Here is a 10925-nt window from a genome sequence, read left to right as displayed (position 1 = left end):
CCTGGGCACAGAGTGGCCCGGGTGACACATCCTCCCACCAGTAGAGCTCCCTGAGAACACTTCTCTAGACGTGGAAACGAGATGTCTGTGTCAGAAGGACAACAACTCAATATCACTGGGTAACTTCTCATGATAGATTTGTATAATCAATACGGGTCTATTTTTACGTCCACTGGACACTAGAGCAGCTTCCAGTCTTTTCCAAGATTGTTAAATTGAGACAAGTCATTGAATAATTTGTCCTATTTTTATTTAAAAACAAAGTGAATGGACTGAAATGTTAAATGTGAATGTACATTTCTTAATTGCAACTTTTCTACTGAGTGTTTGCACTACACTTTCTGGAATCTTATTTAACAAAAATAAAGGGAAAAAAAATGCTTGACTAAACTCCGTGGCCAATTTAATTGAAAAACAGATGACTGTGTGGATGTTTTCAAGACACTCCTGTGTGTTTCATGTACCCTGTCATTTTGTACAATGCAGTCACCCTGTCCTCCTTCAGGGCCCTGGCGTGGGGTCTGCTCCCCTTCTGATGAGCAGCCCCATCTCGTGACAGGTGGGAGCAGTGGATGGGCATACGTCGGTGCTCAATTTTTGCACCTAAATGTGAGATTCCAGGGAAGAACATTTGAATTATTTGTAATTCCTCATGACTAGTCTCTCTAACCAGTGTCTTCCCGCTATTTTAATCTTTTATAAAACAATAGGAAGAAATCTTGCCTGCCTGAAATGAAATACGGAAGTTAGGGTCCAGCCTCACTGTTGGTCGGTGCCCCATGCAGACCTAGGGAGTCCTGGGCCCTTTGGGCAGATGGGGTCGGCCACCTCCAGGCAGAGGCCTCGGTGAAACAGGGCAATCCAGGGCTGCTGGGAACAGCATTTAGTAGAGTGAGTGATGGCTGTCATGGTGACTTAGGGAAAAAAATCCATCCCAGCCCAGAGTGGAGTGTGGGCCCTAATTGTGGCAGATGCTAATTCTCCTGCATCCTCAGAGAATGTCAGTGGGTGCCTCTGTCCCCCTTGAGAGCAGGTTAAGTTGTATCCCTGCCCTGGACCTTCCAAAGCTTCCTGCCCGATGAGCCCGTGGGGTGGTGCGAGGCATGGCCAGGAGAGGAGTGCAGTCACCATGGAGACCTGAGAACTGCCAGTGGGGAGCCTGGACCACTGGGAAGCCGTGGGCAGAGGGAGGCGCAGGAGGAGACCCCAGGAGATCGCGCTGGAGGAGAGGTGGGGTGCGCGGGTTCCACGCTCTGGAAGCGCTCAGACTTTTCTCAGGTTCTGTGTCGTGCGGGCGTGTGGGGGGAACCTAGTAACTGAGGGTGTAAGCCTGGGTGTGCTTGAGCTGTGACCGCCACGCGGCAGGCTCCACGGTGCTGCTGGTGAGGAGAAAGTATTCACTGGACACTTGTTAACAATGGTAGGAAAGAGTTTATTCAAGGCTAGTGCCAAAAGGGAGAGAGATCGCACTCCACTCCAGATACAGCAAAGACAGCTGAGGGTTCTTGGCCACCGGGCAGAGTATGCGGCTCCTCTGTGGATGGAGAGGTACCAAGAGGAGCTTGGTCAGGTATCCAGCACCAGGATTCTTGCTTCAGGACAGCCAAGGACTTGGACATCGGGGGTGGGGGATGAGGAATTTCTAAGAAGAGCCATGATAAAGTGGAAGAAGAACAAGAAGTGGACATTGCCCTCCCAGGTGTTAAGGCTTCTTATAAACTTATGGACAGTCATCTGACGGGGTAAAATTCGAGGCCGAGAAACAAACCTAAATAGGTCAATGTGTAGGGCCTTAGCACCTAGAGAGAAGGCCTTGCACATTGGGAGGAGAGGCATGGAAACCTGTCCACCTGGAGAACACTGGCTCACGGAACAAGGGAATCCCCCTGGTATCCCTGGGACGGTGTACTGAGTCTGGTGTCCCAGCCAGCGGGGCCTCTGAGCACAGGTCGCTGGCGGGGAAGAAAAGTGGGCAGGGGGATCCAGATGAGGGGAGCTGTGTAGCAACTTGGGGCAACGATGCAGATGCCAAAGCTGGGCCTATCCGACAGCGAGCTCAAGAGGGATTCAGCTGCTGCTTTGGGAGGTGTCAGGAGGTGGGGGGGGATACCCCGACCCTGGCTCCTGAAGCACCCCTCCCGTCCCTTCCTACTTCGCTCCCACACAGCGCCCCTCACTCCAACCTGCCTTGGCCTACCTGTGCCCCACATAGACCTCGATGCTTCCCTCCACATTGCCCGACCTCCAGCCTCCCTGCCTGCCTTCGACCATCCCCAGTATCCCCATCCTGCCTTGACCTACCTGCACCTGGGGCTCCGTCCTGCTTCCCTGATGAGGCCTGGCCTTCTTGGATATGTGCATCTCCCGGCAACCTCTGGAGCCCTGAAGTACCTGAAAGAACCGTAATTTAAGAAAAAGAATAAAGTCCAATTATAAAATTTCTATAATTTTATTCATTGAATAATGTTTTTTACGTTTAGGTATAAAATATGCATATCTGTGTGCATATGCATGAATATATATTGGGTATTTATGTAACAAAATTACATAGTAACATTTTCTTTCTTTATAAATTTAAGCATTCTGGGAAAATGTTAGCATTTAAAAATCTTTCTTTTAAGAAATCAAATAATATACAAACGCTTGAAGTTTCTTTTTCACCTTTCCTTTATCCCATTCCCTTCCTTCCATCCGAAGAGGTAACCCTTACCTGAAGTCAGTGTTGTTTTAGTTTCCCAGCTGTTTTTTTTTTTTCGCCAGTCCCGCGGCCTGGCGAGGGTGGGGCTCCGGTGAAAGGATGAGGGGCGGGTTCCCCTCCCGATCTCAGCAAAGCTCCCAAAACGACAGCGGCGTGGCCAGCCTGCCGCTGCCTCAGGCGGCCAACGAACCATTCAAAGCGCCCGCGCCGAGGTACCCGGCGCTCGCGATTGGCTGAGCCGGACCAGCGCCCCTCGGCGTGGCCGGCCCCCACGCAGCGGCCGCGGGACCCGCCCCGCCGATGCGCATGCGCGCAGTCCCCACAGGGAAGAGTCTGCGCACACCCCCGCGCGGCCTCAGTCTCGCGCCGCAGCTCCGTCCCCTGTCCGCGGAGGCTTGTTTGCTCGGCGACACAGCAAGCGCTGCGGCCGGCAGGGGGCTGTGCGGACCCAAGGCGGCTGCGGTGGGCCGGCCTGTGGAAAATGCCTCAATCAAAACTTTTAAAATATCGCAGAATAATGGCTAAGCAGGCAATCTACTTTCGAGCCATCTTCCAAAAGCTATTATTTCAGGGTTTCAGTGTTCCCTGCTTTTTCATTCACTGTCCTTCAGAAGTATATTTTCAAATAGATTTCTACCATTATAAACACACAGTCAAAGCAAAAGCCTGGAATAAATTCTGAAATGCAGAGAACTAAAGGTCACCACTGTTTCAGGCATTGCCCTCTCAACGCCACGACTCAGGGGAAAGCAACCTAAGTGATGAAGTAGAAAACAGTAGAAAAAAGTTCACAAATCACAGGGTGATTTTTTATTTTAAAACTATTTATTCAAAAGAAAATTCATTATTCTTGTAACTGAAGCCTGTGACAGTCACAAATGTGGCAAATCTATAAGAACAGCCGTAGCTTCTCTGGATTGAGAAAATGGAAACCTTCTATGCTCTCAAACACAATGCGGATGGCCGCCTTCGCCTTTTTTATCCCCTGAGAGCTGAGACATTGGAGCGATGAGGCACTTACTAATGAGGACCTGTATAATATTTGAAAGTTAGATCATTTCAATTCTGATGCTATATTCAATCCATGCCTTTGCAAATGTTGCTGGTGATAATTGAAGCAAACTAAAATGTAACTTGGATTCTAGTGATTTTTTTTGTCTCTGTCTGCAAATAATCTCCACAAAGGAAAAAGCAGATGAAATAGCATTGATTTTTAAACCTCAATTTTATGTGTCTCCTTAAACATTCAAGCAGTTCTCAGTAGATTTCTTTACCAAAATCCAAATGGCTATTTATTGGGTCAAGATGGCAACGAATAGGGCAAGAAAGTTTATTAGCTCAGCTTATTTGACTGTTAATTAAAGATCTAAAACCTAGTCTCTATCACCAGAAGCTCTTAATGGTGCTAGGTCACTAGGTCATTCCATTAGAGTTCATGGAAATCTTTTTCTATTTGATAGAATAACAATGGATACACATGCTATAATTCAGGTGCTGCATTTTGTGCCCACGTACTGCATGGGGAATCGTGTGAATGAGAGTGGTACTTGCATCAGCACCCAATATAAGCATAACTGTTTATGGAAACCAGTTCTAAACTTTCTGATTCACTGGGCCTCATTTTTACTGATAGTATTAAAGTCATTCTGGTCACATTTAATCTTCACATTCTGAATGTTGTTTCACATTTAAATAATTACTTCATAATTAAATTGTAAAGTTCCTACACCAAAATGCATAAGGGTTTGGTGAAGGTAACTTTTATCACTTTCATGCAAATAACTTTGCAATTTGGGGCTACTAGGTCACTAAGAGTGAAGGGCAATACACTATCTGTAAAAGGTTCCATAGGGACAGTTCATTGATGCAAGCTTATCTATTGCAGTTTGACACCTAGGTCTTAGAACATAGGCTTAAAAATCTGATTTCCATCAGCACAACAAATTTAATAGTAACAATAACACAAGAAGAAACAGCAACAACTAATAGTCTGTGTTACCATCAGCCACAATTATTACCCCCACTTACAGATGAGAAATATAAACATAAAGTGGCTATGCCACTGTCCCTTCCCCAACCCCCAGCTGACTCCATTGACTAAACCATAAAAGAACCTCAGAATATTCTGTCTTCTGTCCCCATCTTCCCTCTCTCTCCGTGATAGTGAGCTGGCTGGAAAGACGATGGTCTCCTGTTTCTAATTTAATAAGCATCAGAGACTCCTTTAAAGACGCATGCTTTTAGATCACAGTTTTCAGTCTCATTTACCCTAGCTGTACTCATTTTCTCCTTTCACTGGAGAGAGATGCCACCTTTTGAAGGGTAAAATGGGAGCATCTCTAATTGCTTCCCATTTCACGGTAAAGGCTGAAGTACTTGCAATGGCCTCCAGAGGGCGCCCGCCTCGCTAACCTGAGATCCTCCCTGATCCTCCTCTCTTGCTCGCTCAGGTCCAAGCACATGATCCGCAGCCCTACTGGCTCCTGGACGCACCACACGCTGACCTGCCTCGGGATCTGTGCTTCCTGTATCTGAAAGTCTCTTCCTTTTGAGATCTATTTCCTCACTTCTTCGCCTCCTTCTGGTCTCTCCTTAATGTCACCCTAGCGGAGATGCCCGCCCAGAGATCGCGGTTTCAGATAGCACCCTGCCCAGTCCCTCTTATCCTGCTTTATGTTCTCACGAGCATCTTCTATCCCTATGCATTTGTTGTTCTGCTTCCTGTTGTCTCCTCCAGCAGCGTGAAACTCACACCAGGAGCCGTGACTGGGTTTATCTCCTGTTACACTTCCTGAGCAGAGAACACTGTCTCGTATGCAATGAACCCTTGAAAATACCTGAATGAAGAATGAGCTAAATATGGGAAAAATAGATTCCTCTTCAATACCTCACCCTGCATTTTAATCTAATCACCACTTTGTCAAATATATGACGCACAGGAAAAAAACAGGAAGATTAGAATACATTCCATATCCTTTTGTTTGCTCCCTGAATTTCTCTAGAATCACTCCATATTACTTTTGTCCACATTCTATATATCAGTGTTCTTTATAACTAGCTATCAGATCACTAATATTTTGCTAGAGTAGAAAGAAGACATGTTTAAATTAAATCATCATAAAAATATAACAAAATCATTTTCATGTTTTAGAAGTATATTCGTTGGAGAAATCTTAATCATGTTCATTTTGGGAAAAATTTACATGAGTCTAGGTTGTTTACATTTTCTCCTTATGATGTGCTCTTAAAACGAAAAAGAAAAAGACAACTCAGATTGTTTTTTTTCCTCGGCTGGTTAGGCAGCTCGATTTTAACACTCCCTGGAGAGCTCTTAGACATTTGTGTGATTTAATGGCCCACTATTATTATGCCAGAGATATTTTATTTTGTGTTGTGATTGCCATATCATTGCATTAGCGTTTGAATAATAGGCAATGTCATTGAGAATGTATCGATGTATCTTTCAGTGAATTAATCTATACCCCTTCCTTATAACTGGCTTATTGATGCATGATAAATGCTGTAATAACAAAAGCAAGTCATCAATCATCCTGGCAGGGTTGCAGGGGGTGGGGTTACGGGTGCATGGAAATGGAGCTTGTTGAGAGACAGTTCAACATAGGAGAAATGACAGGGGCCATATAATCTCACGGTGACATGACAGAGGACATGGGATGGCGTAGTGTCACTCACGTGCAAGTTTGGCATGCTTGGAGTTGTGTTTCTGGTTAGTCTATCAAACAATAAAAATGAGTCATTAAAACAGTCAAACCCTATAGGTCATGTATCATCTGGAATACAAGAGGGAGAAAGAATGTGAAAAACGTAGAAACCATATTCCCCTGTAAATCATACCTCCCAGCAGTCTGTAAGGGTCCGAAACGTAGGTACCTAGGGCAGAAAAAAACCTGATATACAGAAAGAAATATCAAAACCCCCCCTTACAGGCAAATGTATCTCACTATGAGAAAATATGGAAATGCAACCTAAATGGTTTAATATTCAGATTGATGTAAGCGTGTACTTTTTATATCTCCTTGTATTGGTTTTGGTTTCTCCGTAACAGACCTTGCTCTGTTTTCCTTCTCTCCTTGAAGATGTGTTTGCAGGGTAACTGTTTTATGGGTATGTTTCCCATGTTAGATTATAGTCTTGAAAGACACGACAGTGAATGTGTCTTAATGCTATTTTTATTCCTAGGGTTAAGAATATATCAGTCCACGAAAAAAATTTACTGACTTCATGAGTATTTTGCACCAGAATCATTGCAACCACTTCACCCTACTGAAAATGGTGCAGAGGTCATGACGGCTGTCTGCAGACTTACCTTCCACTCCAGGCCAGGCCGTGCTGTTCAGCTCGCAGAAGGCTTTGGGGAGACTGTGCCGACAGCAGCCACCAACCCCTGTCACCAAATAGGATTTTCTTTAACACATTTCCTCCCTTTCCCCCTTATTCTCTCATTCCTGGTTCTGTGTCTACTGAGAGGACAGGTTTCCTTCAAAGTCATTACAGTTCTCTTCTGCCACTGAGCATTTTAAGTCACCGTACCCTTTGTGGTTTGCTGCTGTACTGCGGTGTGGCTGCTGGCCAGGCTGGGTGCGTCTCTGCTTTGTAGGGTGGATTCATGTGAAGGAAGAGTTGCTGACTTTAAAAGAAAGTCAAAGCAAGTACATCCTGCAGTTTTATAATTGGCAGTGTGTTTTATTTGATCATACCTTTATTCACTATTGTTTTTATGATTTAAAGAACAGACTTTTATCCTGGGTTTTGTGTTGGGGACTAAAAGGGGGATGTGAGAGCTCTTGGACCAATGGGGCCAGTGGGAGGTGTGCTGCACATACAGGGCTAAGCATAAGGTAATGTGATAAGGCCACAGTAGAAGTAGGAGGAGGGGAGAAGAAAGTGGGGGTACAGGAAAATGTTTCACAGAGGACTTCAGTTTGAATGGGTTTATTTACTTATTTACTGAAATATAGTCAGTTTGCAATGTGTCAGTTTGTGGCGCACAGCATAATGTTTCAGTCATACGTATACATGCACACTTGTTTTCATTTTGTTTTTCATTATAGGTTACTACAAGATATCAAATATATCTCCTGTGCTCTACAGGAGAAATTATTGTTTACCTACTTTATATATGGTAGTTAACATTTGCAAATCTCAGACTCCCAGCTTATCCCTTCCTACCCCCTTTCCCCCTGGTAACCATAAGTTTTGTTTTGTTTTGTTTTTTTACTATGTCTTTGAGTCTGAATGGGGTTTTGAAGGTAAAGGAGAAGTTGGAAAGCTTTAACAAAAGCATTCGGGCAGAGGGAATAGTATATTCAAAAACACAAGAGCTGTGAAAGGCATAGCTTATTAGGAAAGCAACTGAGTGTGGTTATATCAGATACAAGAACTGCTCATCCAGAGAACAGGCATCAGAGAGTGCTGCGTTAGTGCTGGGTGGCCCTTTCCAGGTCGGGAAAGGGTCCTGATTCGTACTTAAATCTCAACTCACAATCAACACCACCTCACCCACAGAGCTTGAGAGGTCAGATGTAAAACGTAGTCACCGTCTGGATATGCTGAGTAGATGAGAGAGCACATTTCGCAGGGCAGGCCCTCTTCTCCCTCTCTGACCATAACTCAGGACAGCGCAGAATGGTTCATAGGCTAGACAAAAGCATGGACTTCAGGATCTGGCACCTGTGATCAGGCCAGTACTTCACCAGTGGATTTTACCATGAAGGAGCTGCAGGGCACTTTCCTAGGTGTGGCTTCATGTCTCTCATGTGTCACCCAGGACCTGAACCCAGCTTGGGCTCAAACTCCACACTAACAAAGACCCTCATTCTCTGCACCCCAAAGCAGTAGAAATTCCAGGAGTAAATGAAGTTCCCCTGACATCCACCAGTTTGTTTATTTCATGTTTTCTCTGGGTGCACATTCCTCTATTTCTGGACACCAGCAAGTTTGGAGCACATTTTGGTTGGTAGAACAAATCACATTCAGAGGCCAAATTTAAAAGCAGTGCAGCCTTTTCACCTGGCAGCCGTGGGTCAGGCTGTCACCTACTCTGGTGGCTTAATCCTGAAGAAGATTTAGATTTGCTGTTTTCTCCAAGGAGCCCATTAAAAGCCCCTTGGGGTCATTGGGACCCTGTTACCACCCTCTCCAGTGCAGTTCTCAATGCTCAGAGCCACACTTGTAGTTCAAGGGCCTGTTCACCTCGGAAATGGGCAGTTGGGAAGTGATGCTCTGGGCTTGCAGCTGGAAGTTTGAACTCCTTGGCTCGTCACCCTCTGATGGCATCCGCTGACATCATCCAGCTGGAACAGAGGAGGGGGCGGTCACCACATGGCCCTCGGTGTCATCTGCAACCTGGCCTCCAGGTTGTTTGTGGCTGTTTTTAAACTAGCCTTTCCCCTGGGATGAGAAATCAGGATTCTGTGATGGCGACTGTTAACCACAGTGCTCTCAGCCTGAGGAGTTGACCTCCACTTGTCTCCACTCCTCCTGACTGACCAGTTATGAGGACTTAGGTGGGAGCTGACGGCCTGGTGTAAAGCTGCAAACAGCCCATCATTTGGGGTCAGGCCCTCTCTGAGAAGTTACTTTCATAAAAAGATACCATTTATAGTAAGTTTTGTGATTGTTTCTATGCAAATTATTTCTAAATAATGGCTATTAAGTTCATTACGTGGCAATAATGATACGCCTGCTATAATCTCATATATTCATGGGCAGAATACAGACTCTGTGTGAGTGACCTCAAGATCCAAAGTGAGGGTTGAAATGGATGGCATTTTCTCAGGGAGCATCTGTTTAGATGGTGCTGGTCAAGCTGTCCTTTTCCTTCACCTGGGCAGGGCCTGGACAAGGTCATTAGGATGAGCTGGTAGTGGGGCTGGGCCAGGAGTCTGGAGATCAGAGTTTTAGCCCCTGTGAGTGACCGGGGGCAGGCTGTGCACACTGTGGAGTGTCAACTTTTCTGTGTGTAAAGTGAAAAAAAAAAGGCGATTGTCTTAGGGGTCAGGTTATTATTTTCCTGCAACTAAACGCCATATATTAAGAAGGTACTGAAACTCAATGACTTGTAAAGAGGAGTCATAAGGAAGGAGATTTCTTCACAATGTAAGGATTTTTCAGACAAATGACAATAAAATAATGAATGCTCTGGAATTTAAAAAACTAAATAAATGCCCAGTACTTATAACCTAAAATGATATACAAAGAATTTTCCATTCTTCATATATTTCTGTTTGAGAAAGGTTTCCTCACAAAAGACCCCAAATAACCAAAACAATCTTGAAAAAGAAGAACAGAGCTGGAGAAATCGTGCTCCCTGTCTTCAGACTATACTACAAAGCTACAGTAATCAAAGCAGAACAGTACTGGCACAAAAACAGACACATAGGTCAGTGGAACAGGATAGAAAATCCAGAAATTAACCCACACATATATGGTCAATCGACAACAAAGAAGACAAGAATATACAATGGAGAAAAGGCAGTCTCTTCAGTAAGCGGTGCTGTGAAAACTGGACAACTACCTGTAAAAGACTGAAATTAGAACATTCTACAATACCATGTACAAAAATAAACTCAAAATGGATGAAAGACCTAAATATAAGACCAGATACTATAAAACTCCTAGGGGAAAACACAAGCAGAACACTCGTGGACATACATAACAGCAAAATATTTTTTGAACCAGCTCTTTGAGTACTGAAAATAAAAGCAAAAATAAACAAGTGGGATCTAATTAAACTTAAAATCTTTTCCACAGCTAAGGAAACCATCAACAACATGAAAAAACAACCTACAGAATGGGAGAAAATATTTGCAAATGATGTTACAGACAAGGGACTAATTTCCAAAACATACAAACAGCTCATACACCTTATATCAAAGAAACAAGCAACCCGATCCAAAAATGGGCAAAAGACCTAAACAAGCAATTCTCCAATGAAGACATACAAATGGCCAATAGGCACATGAAAAAAATGCTCAGTATCACTGATTGTAAGAGAAATGAAGAGCAAAACTACAATGAGGTATCACCTCACAACAGCCAGAATAGCCATCATTGACAAGTCTGCAATTGAAAGATCCTGAAGCGGGTGTGTAGAAAAAGTAACCCTCCCACAGTGTTGGTGTGAGTGTAGATTGGTGCAGTGAGTGTAGATGGAGGACGTTATGGAGGTTCCTTTAAAAACTGAAAATAGACTTATGTTCCATGT

The 10925-nt window shown here is 44.3% G+C and overlaps 1 long non-coding RNA gene across 2 annotated transcripts; it reads right to left on the bottom strand.

Annotated features, from left to right (window-relative positions):
- Positions 1–1431: 1431 nt before the first annotated feature.
- On the bottom strand, positions 1432–7192 carry LOC140686670 (uncharacterized). 2 transcript variants are annotated; one of them, XR_012060472.1, is made up of 3 exons: positions 7026–7192; positions 2302–2391; positions 1432–1642 (listed from the first exon to the last, which is right to left on the bottom strand). It is a non-coding gene; the product is annotated as an uncharacterized lncRNA (long non-coding RNA). The 2 variants fall into 2 exon arrangements; XR_012060471.1 differs by lacking the exon at positions 7026–7192 and adding an exon at positions 2711–2876.
- Positions 7193–10925: the final 3733 nt, after the last annotated feature.

The sequence above is a fragment of the Vicugna pacos genome, chromosome 17, assembly GCF_048564905.1.
Source record: "Vicugna pacos chromosome 17, VicPac4, whole genome shotgun sequence".
NCBI classification, from domain to species: Eukaryota; Metazoa; Chordata; class Mammalia; order Artiodactyla; family Camelidae; genus Vicugna; species Vicugna pacos.
This window is presented reverse-complemented; position numbering and strand designations above follow the sequence as displayed.